The sequence below is a fragment of the Meles meles genome, chromosome 4, assembly GCF_922984935.1.
Source record: "Meles meles chromosome 4, mMelMel3.1 paternal haplotype, whole genome shotgun sequence".
Taxonomy (NCBI): domain Eukaryota; kingdom Metazoa; phylum Chordata; class Mammalia; order Carnivora; family Mustelidae; genus Meles; species Meles meles.
Genome location: NC_060069.1, coordinates 115,038,567 through 115,055,297, shown reverse-complemented (window position 1 = coordinate 115,055,297; position 16,731 = coordinate 115,038,567). Strand labels below are relative to the sequence as shown.

General features: G+C 37.5%; 2 protein-coding genes across 4 annotated transcripts in view; one reads left to right on the top strand and one right to left on the bottom strand.

Moving 5' to 3' along the window:
• FILIP1L (filamin A interacting protein 1 like) overlaps window positions 1–5,100 on the bottom strand; it is a 52,972-nt gene extending 47,872 nt beyond the window's left edge. The window contains exon 1 of the mRNA XM_046002286.1: window positions 4,991–5,100. The gene's annotated coding sequence lies outside the window, so the exon portion shown is untranslated. The remainder of the gene's footprint in view (window positions 1–4,990) is intronic.
• The window catches only part of CMSS1 (cms1 ribosomal small subunit homolog), a 384,493-nt gene that overhangs the window by 54,492 nt on the left and 313,270 nt on the right, over window positions 1–16,731 (top strand). Inside the window, exon 2 of one of the 3 annotated variants that reach the window (XM_046002292.1) lies at window positions 8,456–8,471. The exons of the other annotated variants lie outside the window; for them this stretch is intronic. The gene's annotated coding sequence lies outside the window, so the exon portion shown is untranslated. The remainder of the gene's footprint in view (window positions 1–8,455; window positions 8,472–16,731) is intronic. 3 annotated transcript variants of the gene reach the window in all.

The window sequence follows — 16,731 nt, the reverse complement described above, 5'->3', positions numbered from 1 at the left end:
TTTTGTGTTTGTAGTCAGTTCTATGTGGTTACTTCAGACAGCGGTAGAGATTTATTTGAATCTTGACAAAGAGGCCCTTCCTAGCCCAGTGTCCAGAAATACTCTTTTCTTACCAAGTATTGAGCTTCTAGGTTGTAAGCTAGTTGTACATTTATCCAACACCTTTCTTGTCCCAGTGACACACCTAACTATAGTGAGGTACTTTGCCAGGTGCTAGGAATAAAATTGGTTGCAAAACTGACCCTCAAGGCGTCCTAGAGACAATAGACAAATAAGCAGTTAATATGTGATTTAATGTTAGAGAGCAGTGCATTGCATGAAGGAAAGTAAAGCAAGGTAAATGTCACCAGGAGCTTATAGCCTTCATTAGTTACTCTGCAATTCTTGAGGAGGCTGTTTTAAAGGCGTTGAGTCACTGAGTTTTGGAAGGGAACCTGCTAGCTGGGGAGGTATGGAGAGTGCAGAATGCTTAGTTGGAAGATGCTGAGTAGAGGTCAGCTATCAAGTTGTGGTTCAGACCTGAATGTCTTTGACACAAGAGCATACATTCTTTCTGGGAAGCCACTCAGCTTCTAAGCAGAGTGAGCTTTGTGCCCCACCCTGCCAGGACCTTTAGGTGGAATTATTATTTGTTTTCTTTGTCTTCCTTTTATCACTTCCCTTCCATTGTAATAGCTTGATTGAACTCTACTGGTTTTCACCTCCCTCCTTTCCCCTTGCCTTCTTACTGCTTATACTTATTAACAATAACTTTGAACCTTTCTGCCTTTTTTTTTTTAATGCGTTTTATATCCAAATTAACACCTCCAGTGCCAAGGCTTCTTCTGGGGCTTTGTCCCTCATCTCTTTCTAGAACTAATTTAAGGAGAAAGCAAAGGCTGTAGCCCAAGAATGCAGGGGGCCCTGGCTCTGCCTCTAAGTAACTCTGTCTCTGAGCCAAGTCACACTGTGAACATCAGTTTCTTTTGTAAGGTGAGGCATTTGGATCAGATGGCAGGCTTCTTCTAGCTATAAAGCTCTGTGGACATTTCTTGCCAGAGAGAGAGACAGAGAGTGTGTGTACATTCTCTGGGGCCTGGAGGATCCCATTGTCCTTATAGAAAAACTTAAGAAGTTTCTTCTCAAACTCCCATCTGTGGAGTTGAGTGTTTATGTTCTTTTTTACTGCTAAAACTGTCCTTTACGCTAGAATCAGAAGTTATAAACAAAAGTCAAGAATTTGGGTTTGGCTACACCTTAATCTAACCTAATGGTGCACTTACATACCTAATGCTTTACATACTTCCTTATCCCCCATAACACACACACACACACACACACACACAGCATTCCTCATGTTTATCGTTAAAAAATAATAATTGTCTGTTTAAGAGTTAATCTGATTTTAGAACCAGTAGGGAGTATCAATGTGAAATGGTCAGACTGGAGATAGAACACTGATAATGTGTCATTCTCTGTTTTGGGGCTCAGAATTAAAATTGCTCCCGTCCTATCTTAATTTGCTAAAGCATCTGAGAGAACAAGCATGAAAAGGAAATGTTTCTCCCATATCTGAGAAAGAACCAAGGGACTTTCCTTGGAGAGTTTTTTTCCACTTTTGTTTTGCTCAGCTTTCCCAATCAGAGGTAGTATTAGTACAGAAGAAAGCAAGGGAGAGATCATCTCGACTCTGCTTTTTAAGAAAAAGAAGGCTTCTTTTAAGAAAAAGAGGGCTTACAACAGTGTTGGGATGTTCCTTTAGGAATTAGTGAACCTAACATTCGAGGAAGAAACTGATCAGCCCATATTAAATGTAAGTGATTGAGTTGGTGGGCCTATAGATATTATAGTGATGGCAGAAGCAGCCACAGAAATATTTCTTTTAAAGTGTGTGATGCTAGCTGCTTATGCAGTGTCTCTTCATCTTTTTTTTTTTTTAAAGATTTTATTTATTTATTTGACAGAGAGAGAGATCACAAGTAGGCAGAGAGGCAGGCAGAGAGAGAGGAGGAAGCAGGCTCCCCGCGGAGCAGAGAGCCTGATGCGGGGCTCGATCCCAGGACCCTGAGATCATGACCTGAGCCGAAGGCAGCGGCTTAACCCACTGAGCCACCCAGGCGCCCCTCTCTTCATCTTTAAATCTTTATTTAAAACGTAATTTACAGAGGGCACCTGGGTGGCTCAGTGGGTTAAGCCGCTGCCTTCGGCTCAGGTCATGATCTCGGGGTCCTGGGAGCGAGTCCCGCATCGGGCTCTCTGCTCAGCAGGGAGCCTGCTTCCCTCTCTCTCTCTCTCTCTCTCTCTCTCTGCCTGCCTCTCTATCTACTTGTGATCTCTCTCTGTCAAATAAATAAAATAAAATCTTTAAAAAAAAAAACATAATTTACAGAAACTAGCCAGTCAGATTACATTGAAGCTATATTCATAGTCAAAGACAAATAAACTTTAAAAATCATTTAAAATTAATGATATACCCAAGAGGATAAGGTAAGATGTGTCAGATTTTTCTAATATAATGACCAACTATGTGAACAACAGATTTCAGTACATGAAGCAGGTTGAGACCAATATTGCTTTACATCTTCTGGTTATTATGCCACAATATCCAGTTTTTATAAATAGTTCTCTTCCTGCCTCCCTTCCCTTTCCCCTTAAAGAGAAGGCTGTATTTTTTCTGTTCACCTTGTAAAAGCATTCACTTTGCTCTGAAACATTAGATATAGACAGAACATGACCTAAGAGGGAAAAAGGATTTTATTCTTGGTTTTCCATTTTCACTTTTCACCTCAAAATCCATTTATTACCAGTCACTTTGGGGGGGGGGCAGCAAAGAACCCTAAAACAAAATTCACAGTCTTTTGAGAAAGTAAATTTATGGGAATTGCTACTGGACTTGAAAACTAAGAAGTTCAGAGGTTGATTTGTGTTTTCATTTTGGCTCTTCCTATAGACTTCATCACAGCATTAGGAAAATATCACAAAAATACCGTTGCTTCACATTGAAGTTTAATTGCCATAAAAGGACAAATAAATTTATTGAGCATAAAATTACTATGTGCTTCATTTGGAAATGTAAAAATTTATATTCATTCTACCTAAAACGTTTTTTTCTATCATATAGATTGTCCGAAGGACTAATGCTTATTTAGAGAGCCCACTGTGTGATAATGTATCCACGATAAATTTTGTTTAACTTTCAGTTTTAAAAGGGTCTTAATGGGTGATTTGTTCTTTGAGCCATGCTTTATAGTTAATAAATGGAAAGAAAGTGTGGAATATTGAAGTGTGTCATTTAAAGATTTAAAAAAATTATGCTTGCCTATTTAAAAAAAATAAAGTGCAGACCCTGGGAAACACAGCTGTTAAAGATTTAATAGAGGTTATGATTTTCAACAGTTGAGCTATAGTTTATGGTACAGATGGCACTCTGGGTATAACTGAAACAATAATTGGTAGTTTTTGTTTCCCTCCTCTCCCATCAGTTCCAAAGAGTGGAATACGTTTTTACCAAAGCAAGAATTTTTCCATTTCCAATTACAGCCTATATCAAATAAACAACCTTTCTGTTGCATATTTCGTACTTCACAGTGACCTGGGTGTTGGCCACTCTTTCTTCTCATTATGGTAGGCGTCCCTAGATTTGAAATAATAGTTTTAGGGAAATCCTCCTTTTCTGTACTGACCTGCAGTTTATATAGCCTATCTTCAGACCAAATAACATACAATTTTTCTTTTAGAATACCGAAACCAAAATCTTGCATTGCTCCAAACAAAATTAGCAAACACAAAACTCCTATGAAGCAGAAGTAATAGGCACCAATATTATATGTTTTAAAATACTCAACCACAAGAATTACTAGAAACACAGATAAATTCCAAATTTGGGGCATATAGAAAATGCTGTTTCAAGTGACAAATAAAATATAGAGGCTATTTAAAAAGGGAAATAATAGTGATACATTTCTTAAGTTTTATTTTACAGTATATGTTCAGAGCAAATAAAGTTTGAGTGATAAATGATTTTTTCATCTCCTATTCCAATGTTTTAATGTGACATAGCATATTTTCTTTATTAACTCTTCTGCTAATTTTTATTCTGAAAAGTAAAGTAAAATATGCAGATGTTCATCCAGGTGTTCAATATCATATGGTTAAGTGTTCATTTATAGCAAATAGCCTGTTCAGGCTAGATAGAACTTAAAGTTAGATAGAACTTAAAGTTCAGAATGCCACTGATCAACAAAATTCTTCTACAGGCTTTACCTTTTAAATGAGCATTTCTACATAACAACTATTATCCAAAATATTACTCTAGAGAAACTAGCATTATCTTTAATTTTCAGTGCTGTGTGTTATTTATTCACTGATTGAAATAAAAGTTGGAACTCAAAATTATGAGAGTTATGTCCCTGTACAGATTGACAAATGCTTTTTAAGACAGATTAGAGTTTGTAGGATTTTTTTGAAGCTTAAAAAGCGCTTAGCTTTTTATGTTACATTCATCCTAATTTCAAGATATATTTCTAACAGTGACTTCTAGTCTTTTATATGCAAATTCACAAAGGGGGAGGGGGTGAGAATAGGCTCTAATAAATCCACTACCATGTGGTAGTTTGGCACTTTGCTCTTCTAAGACATAAGGGAATTCAAGTCCGAGGAGAGATTAGATTAGATTTAGTTGTGGTATTACAATATATCCCTCCCACCACCCTTTCCCAAAGATTTCTAAACACAGGCAGGATTCAGTTGTGGCTCACTTGGAGAGAGCATGTAATATATAGTCATCCCCCAGCACTCATCATTTAAAATCAAGTCCAAAATCTCTTCTATCAGAGTAAACTTTTTAAGTTTTGTGTGAGTTGAAAAGGTTTTGAACCTCGGGTTCATTGGACGCGCTTTTCGAACCTGTCTGCAGTTCGTGATGCTGATAACTTTAAAAGACACCTACAGTCCACCTGGCTTTCTGACAGCAGTGCCCCTTGCTGGAGCTGAGCGGCTCTCCTGGGCTTACCTGAGCTGCCTGCGCCGGGGCCGGGCGGGGGCCGAAGGGGGCCGCACTCTCGCGGCGCGGCGAGCGGGCTGTGCGCGCTCCGGGAGTCGCCCGAACAATGCGAGCGGGGCGCTGAGCGCGCCCGGCCTAAGGGCGTTACGTCACTGCGCTGCCTTATAAGGCGCTCCGCGTGTGCGGCGCAGGCGGCGGGGGCGCCGGTGACAGCCAGATCCGCGGCGACGGCGGTGACGGCGCAGCAGCGGCAATGCGCCCCAGGTCCGCCGACGTTCGGACCGTGTGAACTGACTGTCGGTCCCCGGCTCCCTGCGGAGAGGGAATGGGCGGCGGGCCGGGACGCCGGCGCCCTCCTGCCTGGCTAACCAAGCCACTGGGGGTCATGGTCCATCCGTTAGTAACTTTTTTCCCCTCTAGGGCTTTAAAACTCCTGCTATTGCTTCAGATTCTTAAATGCACATCCTGTATTCCTGTTTAAACTTTTGTAAATACATTGTTGTTACATTTGTGTTTTTTTTTGGTTGCTGGGGGGAGGCGAGAGAGGGAGCCAGAAGCTTTTTTTTTGGTTTTTGGATTTTTTTTTTTTTTTTTTTTTGAGATATCCCGGGGGTGATTTAGACTTCAAACCTCCTCTTTCCTTTTTGTAAAGAGTAGGGGTCCTCAGAGGATAGTATTTTATTTCCTGATGATGTAACTACCAAACAATTCTTCAAGTGATGATGGGAAGGCCAGATGAATCTGATTTTTTTCAGTGTTTTTCCTGAAAAAACCTCCTAGTTCTTCATTTCTGCATGCCTGTGTTTTAACGAAAGTAGTTCAAACTAATGTTTATTTGTCAGGGAAAGTTTTATTAAAAAAATAAATGTTTTGTGCTATACTTTCAAGATAAAGTATAAAAATAGAACTTGAGGACCAGTTTTAATCCATTTTTTCTCGTCTACCAGCAAAGACATGAGAAGAAAAAAGAAACTGATCAAATATGACTGAATTAAACCTCTAGTATGGGGCAGATTTATAAATTCTTTTTCTGGGAAATGAGAACTAGCCTCCTAATTATTTTGCACATTAATAAGAGAAGTAATCTCTGAAGTTCTAGCCAACTAGGTGAATCTGCTTAGTAAATTAGGGTTATGGCTGCCTTATTTGCAAGCTTCAAATGAATTGAGTAGTTTTAGTGACTTAAGTCTACTTAACTCTTTAAAAATAAACATTAAGATAGGATTGCTTCCTATTATGATGTACATAGGTTTATAGAATTACTGTTTCCTTTTTTTTTTGTCAAACAGGAATAATGAAAATAGTTTTGTTTCTTTTCCTTAGTTTGGAGTAAAGGAAGGCTGGTTGCAGAGAATATGTAGTTAGTGAAAATGGTGAAAAAAAGATATGGGGCACAAAAACGTGTGTCATCTTTTCTAAACTGTGGGCTCACTTTGATAGGCCTTCTAGATCATTCTCTACTAAGAAGCCTGTTAAATTTCTGCTTTTTATATATATACCATTTTGAGAAGCCAATGACTATACCCCTCAACTGAGGTTAAAATTTAATATTTGCTTTATACTTTTTTTTAACATTTTAGATATTAGTTTTTTAGTTTTGTTATTCTACCTTATAGTTGTGAAGGGTATTTGAATCTTTTTAGTCTCCTGTACTTGCCCTTTACTTATTAAACATGTTTTTGAGATTTGTATGCTAGATTTGATTCATTACAAATGAGATAAAACGATTGTGATGAAAGTTGCATAAACTCCTGTATATCAGCTTCAAACTGGTAACAAAGTATCTTTACCTAAAGCCAGCATTTTTGTAACTGGTTTTGCCTCCTTTCCCCTCTTATAGGTATAGAGATTTCCCAACATTGGACTCTTTTCTTTCCCACATTTTTGTACTCATGCTTTGCATTTACTTCCGTATTTTTGATTTCCCACTTCCCCTGCAAACTGTGCCACATTATTTCCTCCTTTTGTTTAACTGCAGTAGCTGAAGAACAGGGAAGTTAAGTGGATACAATCCTTGTCTAGGGTTTTGAAGCAAGAGAAATGAGGATTAGAACTCCTTACTCCTTGTGTGCCTTTCCTAGTGTTGCCTTACTCCCTGAAGCAGTGATCTCTGACCCAGCTATGACTCAGCATTCTGACTGAGATCATGGTGTATACCACTCTTCAGGAACCAATAATAACATTTGTTGAGCTTTTTAGTTCATGCTAGTCATGGGTGCTTAGTGTTCTACAAGTACTCTATCATTGTAACGTGGTATTAGTCATACTTTTCAGATGAAGAAACACATTTGGAAGGGTAAGATGGCTTGATCAAGGTCATATTGCTAATAAAGTAACAAATGTAGTGATTTGAACCAGTGTTTATGTATACAGCCTTAGTTGTCTCTTAATGGTTTGCTCAGAATCTCTCAGAAGTGTTAGTAAAGAAATGCTTGGATTTAGTTCAGAAGTTTCTATTTTTATTTTCTAGACTGAATGTTACACCAGGAAAACCAAGACTGACCTTTGCAGGCCACCCACCAGAGCCACCCTGATTATGTGCTGAATAACCCTAGGGAAGTTATTCACATTGGAGACATCATGGATTTGTATATTGACTAAGACAGCTTTTTTGAGGATGTTGGCAACATGTTTTGATCTAATAAAATTAGAATATTATGACAGTCTTCTGACAGCTGAAAGTCAAGGGTCTTAAGCAGGGGGGATCTTTATCTGACACAAGAAAGAGCACTCTGTGTTTTGTATTGGAAACTCCAACCAGCCATTGTTATTATGTTCTACTGGCCACAGGCGTCCTCAAGTAGACTTTTATTTCCTTCTCCCTTCCTACGAACGTTCTCTTTGAGATGTAATTTTTGTTTTCTTGGCTTCTGACATATACTTATCAAAAGAATGGAATTATGACTGCTGTGCCTCAGTCTTGGCTGAGAAAATTTTACTTACTTTTTTACTGAAAATTTTATTGTCCAATTGCTATATGACTGTTCTTATTTTATAATCCAAAATTTCCTACAAATAAGTATAACTACAAATTTAAGTCTTCTCTATAATGAGTAATTTAAATTTAATTTTAATTTAAATCAGTAGTAGCTTTAGGTTGATATTTGGAAATGATTCAAAGGAATTTTTCTACCAATCTAATTGCTTTCTAATGAGGAAGAAGGGTTTGTAGGCAACAAGGGTGGAAACTAGAATATATCAGTTTAATTGAACCATAGGAATCACTCTTGTTAGATAGTCAAAAACAGTTGAATATCAGCAATTTCCCATGGTTCAAGCTAATGCCAGGAGTTCAATACATTGACCACAACAACCGATGTTATTAGCAATGTGCACAGTATTGTCATTTAACTGTTTAAAAATACCATCAACATGTTACTAAGCATGTCAAAGCCAGTTTCTCTTTGTAACGTAACTATTCCTTTCTTTCATGTCCTGTCTCCTTGCCTTTGTTTCTTCTTGTGGCTGGTGAAGTCTTTTCATCATCCAGGTAAGTGCAGGAGAAGCAGTATTCATAATTAACTACACCTTTCTTCCCAGCTACCCACAATTTTAACTACTGCTTCTTTCATCAGTTAAGGGGTGATGTACACTGCTCCCTGGAAACTCTGTTGGGATTTATGGTATAGTAACACTTACTTTGAATGTGATATGTTTGCTCCTTTGCCTCTATAAAATAGTGTATGTGGAAACACCGTAATACACAAAGGAAAACAATTCTTATCACAGGCATAGACCTATATGAGAAGCTGAGCATAGTGGGGGCAGATCCCCGATGACATGGGAAAAGGTTATTTAGTTTCATATTACCTTAGGCTGCAGTTGGATTAGCCCTAGTGTGAGTCTTTGGCATTGTAGTATTCCACCTCAGGGAACATTCTAATACCTCACTGGCAGACTTCTTCGAAAGCAGCGTTGACTGTGAGCATCAGGCTAGCCTGCCATGTATCCAGTGCTGATCTCTCCTTTGTGGCTATACAACTTAAGAGGAAGGGACTGAACACCACAGGTGGGCAGCTGTAGAATGTAGAGCCAAAAGGGAAGTCTCAGGGCAAAAGTACCTTCTCTCCATGCCAAAAACAATCGCTTTCCTTTTTTCCTTTTTTTTAAATAGCATTTTATTTTATTTTATTTTTAAAGTAGGCTCCATGCCCAACCTAGGGCTTGAAATCACAACCCTGAGATTAAGAGTCACACAGTTTACCCACTGAGCTAGCCAGGTACCCTGAAGGATCAGTTTTCTAACTTGTTCCTTCACTCTTCTATTGCCCAGGTGTCTTCTGCCTAGTTTTGTACACATAAGTGCCCCCACAAGGGGCACCTGGGTGTCTCAGTTGGTTGAGCATCTACCTTTGGCTTGGGTCATGATCCCATGGTCCTGAGATTGAGCCCCATGTCATCGGGCTCCCTGCTCAGCAGGGAGCCTGCTTCTCCATCTCTCCCTCTGCCTGCCACTCCCCCTACTTCTGCTCTCTCTCTCTCTCTCTCTCACTCACTCTCTCTCACTCTCTTTCTGTCAAATAAATAAATAATCTTTTAAAAAAACAAGTGCCCACACAAAATCTACCGTATCTCTAGGCAGCACAACACTTGCACTGTGCACCTAGATAGAGCCTTTCACCAGTAGTTAATGGGTTACAGTGAACCGAGATTTCATAGAGACCCACTTGCTCTTATCTGCAACCCAAATCTCCTGTCCTCTGTAGTCCTTGAAGTTTCCAGAAGCCCTTCAGCTATTCCTATTCATACTTCAGCTGACTTTGGTTTTACAACAGGGACTAATACTCTTGAGAGCAAACTCGGGCTCATTACAGTGAGTGTCAATAGTAATACAGTAGTAATACTAATGAATGGGAAAACTGTTAATTAGATGATTTTTTGTGGCTTTGAAAATGAATTATAGAACAGTTCAGTGTCCATGATAATTTGCAAAATGCAGAAAAGTAGAAAAGACATTTTATATCTAGTCCTACCTGATGAATACTGCCAACTATTAACAATTAGATGTACAATTGACCCTTTAAACGGGCTTGAACTGCATGGGTCCACATATATACAGACTTTTTTACAGTGCAGTACTATAAGTGTATTTTCCTTATGATTTTATTAATAATATATTTTTCTTTAGCATACTTTATCACAAGATTATAATATATAATATGTATTACAAAATATGTGTTAATTATGTTATTAGTAAGGCTTCTGTTCAATGGTAGGTTATTAATAATTAAGTTTTGGGGAGACAAAGTTATATGCAGATTTTTGACTGCACAGGATTTGGTGCTCCTAATCCCCACATTTGTTTAAGGGTCAGCTGCACTATGTTCCCTTTTACTCTTTATAAACATTTATAAAACATCTGTGTTTTCCCACTATGGCCTATATATGTATCTTTTGTTTTTTTATTTTTATATATTTTAATCATGTTCATTGCTTTTCTGTAGACAGTAGGTCATTTAAAAGCATATATTTGCATATCGTCCCAAGAAATGGTGGCCAGAAAGCCAGCCACTGCCTGCTGTCCCTCTGACAGTGCTATAACTTTTGTTCCTCCACAAGTGAAGCAGCAAAGCCTACATTTAATAGAGACTCTTCTGTTAATCCAGGAACCTCCTGTTCTTGGTTTACATGGATGCTATGACTTGGCTGTGGGACTCCAGTGAGCATGCCAGTAGGTGACTTGGAGAGAATGTAGAATTGATAATATGACGCCACTATAAGATTATTAAGTAGGGAACTGGAAAAGCGTGCTATTTAGGTCCAGTCCATGTGCTTATTTATTTCTGCAAACATTTTGCGTTTCCTTGGTAACTAATAATAGTTTTGAGAAACTGTTAAACTCACAAGTATTACTGCAGCAGTAAAAAAATCCTCGAATCACAGAAATTAGAGACAGAAAATACCTATTAGGTCATCTTTTTTGTCCCTTGCCAGTACAGATTGTTCTCAGCACTTTGCCCAGTCCCTCTTTAAAGGGACCTTGTCTAATGGTTTGTACCCCATTTTTTTTAAGTAGTTGATTTTTAAAGAAAATAATCCCACGGAATATAATTGAGGATGATTTCAGGCTAAATATTTCTAAAGAAAGACCTATGGATTCTAAATACAGGTTTTTGAGCAGGTTCTATTTTGGGGGAGTTACTGGTATAGTTTAGGATGTCATTGGAATAGTTAGCTAAAGGTGAAAAGCAGATTGGTGGGTTGACTTTATGTTTCTCTTTCATCATTGGAAACTCAAGTATCGCAACACAGGAGGATTAGCTTTTAATATAAACTCATTGAAGTGGGTCTAGAAGGCCTGAGGAAATAAAGCAGTTAGGAAGTAAAGTTAGAGTAAATGGTTCATTCCAAGATTATATTTATGAAAAAGACATTTTACACTCTCCCTTCCTGTCCCCAAACCTGCTTTGTCCATTATTTACAGTTAATTATTGTTTGATGTGAAGATGGCTTCTAGCTGTAAAATCCCCTCCCTCAGTCAAGTAATTTCTCCCAAACCCCAGAAGGACAGAATAAAACTCTCATAGAACGGTCACTGGTGGTGTTATAAACTAAATGCTTCAATTCCCTGTATTATGGTTAAATAATGGGAATATATGGGGAAAATGATGAACCAATAAAGAAATAAAAACTATGCTTTGAGTTTTATTTTGAAGGATGATCATTTCATAAAAGCACATTTTAGAGTGTAAAAGGCCTTAGAAAATACTTAATTTACTTATTGCCATCCTTTCTTCTCCCTTTTTAAATAGATGAGATAATTGGACCTCAGAGAGGTTTAAGGACTTGTCCTGAGGTCAAAAGTAAATTGGTGGGGCGCCTGGGTGGCTCAGTGGTTTAAGCTGCTGCCTTCAGCTCGGGTCATGATCTCGGGGTCCTGGGATCGAGTCCCGCGTCGGGCTCTCTGCTTGGCGGGGAGCCTGCTTCCTCCTCTCTCTCTCTCTCTCTCTGCCTGCCTCTCTCCCTACTTGTGATCTCTATCTGTCAAATAAATAAATAAAATCTTTAAAAAAAAAAAAAAAAAGTAAATTGGTAACCCAGCCAACTATGTTTTATAGATCTGCATATCTCTTTTAGGAAACATGAAAAATCAAAACTGTCTTAATTAAACAATGTCATTAGAACTGTCAGAATATGCCTGAAATTATAATTAATATTAGAATAATTTACTTAGGTTTATACTACAGAAATAATTTGGAGCCTTAATGAGCTTGTTATCCACTTTATGGGTAAAAAATACAGTATTTTTGTTGCATTTCTTTCAAATTGAAGATTTACGTATGACTGATAATCAACTCAAGCGATTAAGATTGACCGTGCTTTGACAACTCCAGACAAAAATGTAATGGAAAGATCTGAATTTTTAATATTAATTCGTGCTCTCATTTAACACCGTTATCTTGCATTCATGCCAGGGCCCATTCTGTACATGAGAAATGCTATTAAAATTTATGTTACTAGACATTTACATCATGAAATGCAGGTGGAAGGGAAGTCGAACGTCTTGTGTTCACCCTTAGATTGAATTCTCTCTTGAGTGAGAACTGCTTTTTTTCCAGGAGTTGGTGTTTGCACATCCAGTTGTCATTAGTCAGCACTGAATAGCTCCAGGGATTTTTTACTTCCCCAACAAATCCATTTCATTCCATACTGAAAACTGCCGTCCTCTAACTGCTACTGACTATTCTTGGTCTTTCCAGAGAGTCATACTGAATAAATACTTTATTTAAAGTATGACTTTAGTCATACTAAATAAATAAATTGCTCTGACATGAGAGTGTTTTAAATATTTGAAGACAATTTGTCCTAAATCTTAGACTGTTCCTATTTTTATAATTTGAGTCTTTTCATACTCTCTTTCTAAAAGTTTGGTGCTCAGAATGAACAAATTATTTCAGTATATTGGGATTATCTTCCCTTTTACAGACTGTGTAAAGTCTTTTGTGTTTTCTTAGCACTTTCTGGTGACCATATCAGACTACTGTGTCATTGAGCTTACTGATCACCAGTCTCCTAATGACCAACTACATACCAAAGTATTTTCCTCATGTATTGCCTCTGTAATGAAAGTTAATCCCTTCTATCCTCTGCTGGTTTTGTTTGTATTACATCTTTGTTATAATAACAATAGTAGATGGCACATTTAATGTTTAATAGATGCTATATAATATATGTTTTACATATAATATCAACTTTGATCCGCATAATGACTCTGAAGGATAGATAACTGAGGAAGAGAGAGATTAAGTAACCTGTCCAGTGTCACAGAGCAAGTAAATAGTGGTACCAGGGTTTGAACTGTAGACTCACTTCAGCAAAAAACTGGTAGAAATCATATTCAGTGTCTTGTATAGGATTTGAACTTAGGGGATAAACACTATAACACAGAGACATAGAACTTTGTACTTCTCTTATCTACTGCCTAGTTCACTGGGCTTGCACTATGGGTTGGTAGAGTGAGAATAGATCTTGGAGAAAATCTGGTCAGCCACCTCATCTTATAGTTCATATAAATGAAAGCCACACTGTGCAGTATTCTATTTCACGATACACAGATGGGGCAGAGCTCAGGCCAGAGTATGGTGCCTTTTCTACTACAGAACTCTAAAGTATTTCTGCTTTGTACAGTTTTTTCTCTCTCTTCCTCTTCCCTCCTTCCCAGCTTCCCTCGCCTGCCTGTCTTCCTCCCTTCCTTCCGTCCCTCCCTCCTCCCTCCCTCCCTCCTTCTCTCCCTCTCTGCCTCTCTATTTGTTTATGCCACTATAAACATTAAAACAACAATAACATTAATAGAAACCACATTGAAGGGATCATGTAAAATCCTATCATACAGTGTTTTAAGCTTCTTAAATTTATTGCCAACTTCTGAATCTGTACATTCTTTATCTTTTTAGATTATGATATAAATTTAAGACTTTCATCAAATATATTCTCAATCCTCAGATTTAAGTTTCAGAGCTTAAATATGCCATTTATTTAAAGAAGATCCAGGGAATGGGAAGGGAAAGGAAAGGAATTGCTGCCATTTATTGAGAGCCTACCATGTGCCAATCACTGTGCCATGCCCTCTGCCTTGATATCTCAAACCTCCTTCCTGCTTTTGGAGATTTTTGTATGAGGGCTGAAACAATAATACTCCCCACAGAGTAGATACTCCATAAACCTGAATAGAAGAGACTGTTTTGGATCCAGCAGGAGAAAGAGGTAATGATCATTCTCATTACCTGACTACTTCCATTCATTGACTATTAGCTTTTGATTCATTTTATGTGCCATTTATTTCACAGTTCCTCTGAGACAAATGCATGTGCAAGATGCTATAGGATACAATTTACAGTGATAGATTATGTCCTTGTGCTTTTAAATCAAGTGAATACTAATTAAACTTAATCTAGAAACTATTCTTTCTTTCATTTAATCAAGTTTCTTTAATTCCCTTGACCACAAATATTATTTGCTAAGGAAATTTCCCCTTGGAGTATATTTAACCATCCAAAGGGGAAAACTTTATCATGATACTGCTCTGACAACCCACAGACTCAAGGAATAAAAACTTCAAGAGCAGCGTTCCTTCTCAAGCAATGAGCTATGGCTAACAGTGGCTTCTTGGCAAATCATAACTTAAAATAACAGTGATTGCTTTTCAAACATAATCAGTTCTAATGACTACTGCTCCAGTTGAGTTTTAAAATATGCAGAATCAACTTTAAATTACTCCAAATGGCTACTGCCCTAATGATGCCAGTATGTCTAAGTCTCAACCCATTTATTAGCACTGGGAAACTCGAGAATCACTGATGCTGATGCTCAGTGACCTCAAATTTAGAATCTGAGATTTGTATTCAAGTGTTGATGTACTCTGATAAGGTTGATAGAGTACAGGTTTATCATATGATTGATTGCTAATTTGTGTCATTATTATACTGTGCCATTTGCAGTGTGCTATAAATTAATTTTCAAGTATATCTTATAAATAACCCAGTTAAATTTCATCACCTTTTTTGCAGAAATTAATAAGAGTTCTTTATTAAATGCAAGGGTTTAAAATTTAGCAGGAGTTCATAAACTTATATTTGGCATTTCTTCCTTATTCTAAATATATAATAGACTTAAAATAGGAAAGTGGTTTAGGTCTCACTTCACCTCAGAGAGGGCTGACTTTTGGTTAAAAACAGTCTCCATCCATGCATGCATGTATGCATCCACCTATCCATACATCCACTTGTCCTCTATGGCTGCCATTTATTAAAAACCTATGGAACGGATGTCTAACTCTCTTTTTCTTTCTTTCCTCCTCCCTGCTCAACACACGCACACACACACACACATTGCACATGTACATATGCAGACTTTTTATGTACACTCACCAACAATTACAAGAGGAAATGAAAAACAGTGGAACTCAGCTGTTAGGTCAGGAATGGGAATCTGTTCCCCAAAGGCTAAGTGGAATATCTTTTCATCTAGTCACGGTGACCTCAATAACTAATAGCACTTTTTGTGCACAATGATTATCAATATTCATTTATGCCAATATATGGATGGTGGGAGGGTGATTGGCATTGATGCATGGCTTCCACTTGTACATTTAAAAACATTTATGCTCTTAAGAAGATAAAAAGGCTGTATTCTTCAATTAGGTAGTGCAAATGAGAAAATATTATTAAAATTCTTGGAAGAAAAAAAACCTTTGTTCATAATATTTATTTATTGCAATGTAATTAAGTAGGTAAAAAAGATACAATATTTTCTCTTCTTAATTAAAGAAGTTGGAATTTTTAAAGGTAATAGTGTGTGTGTGTGTGTCTGTCTGTCTGTCTGTCTGTCTTTGGTGATTTATAGTTATACAAGAGTTAGGCCTAGACTGCATCTACTATATTCTTTCAAGAGGCATTCAGCAACTATTGTTTGAGCACCTTCTATGTCTGTTTATTACTATGCTGAGTTCATGGCAAGGGAGGAAGAGAGTATAAAGCATGACCCTACCCAGATTTTGATGGGTAGATAAACAAATGAACAAAAGCCTAAAAGCAATTGAGTTGGGATGCTGCATTTGGTACAAGTATGTTAGGCTTAGAAATATCCGGAAGGTCTTCATAACAGAAGTTAAAGTTCATCTGGCTCTTGAAGGGTATTTAAAGAATTCCATGAAGGAGAATGGTAGACCAAAGGAACCCTGGATTGAATGGGGTCACTGATTATCTCTTGTTGAACAGTGGTGACCCTCTACAGGCAGTTGTGCAAGTGCTAGACATTGCAGCCCTGGAGGAGAGAGTGATCATATAAGATGGGGCCAGACTATAAATGGGTCTTATAATTCAAGCAATGTGGTTTGGATTTCAACTCAGTGTTACAGACAACAAGGTGCCGTTGGCAGTTTTTGAGCAGCTGAATAATATATTGAAAGTTGAATAATATATTCAACATATACTGAATAATAAATGAATCATGACATTGTTAATTCTTTTTCAATTATAGTAATATAGTAATATGTAACAATAGATATGTAATAGAATCAGGAGTGCTCCAATTTTGTCATATAATAATGCTTCTTTTAGGTACAATCTTCGGAGAAGTGAGGAACAGCCTCTTCTGAAACATTTTAAAGACCTTCTCTGAACATCAAAATAAAATAGATCCATGATGTTTTAATTAAATAAGATTATTTCAGTCTTTTTTTTTTTTTTTTTTTTAGATTTTAATTATTTATTTGTCAGAGAGAGAGAGAGCGAGCACACAAGCAAGGGGAA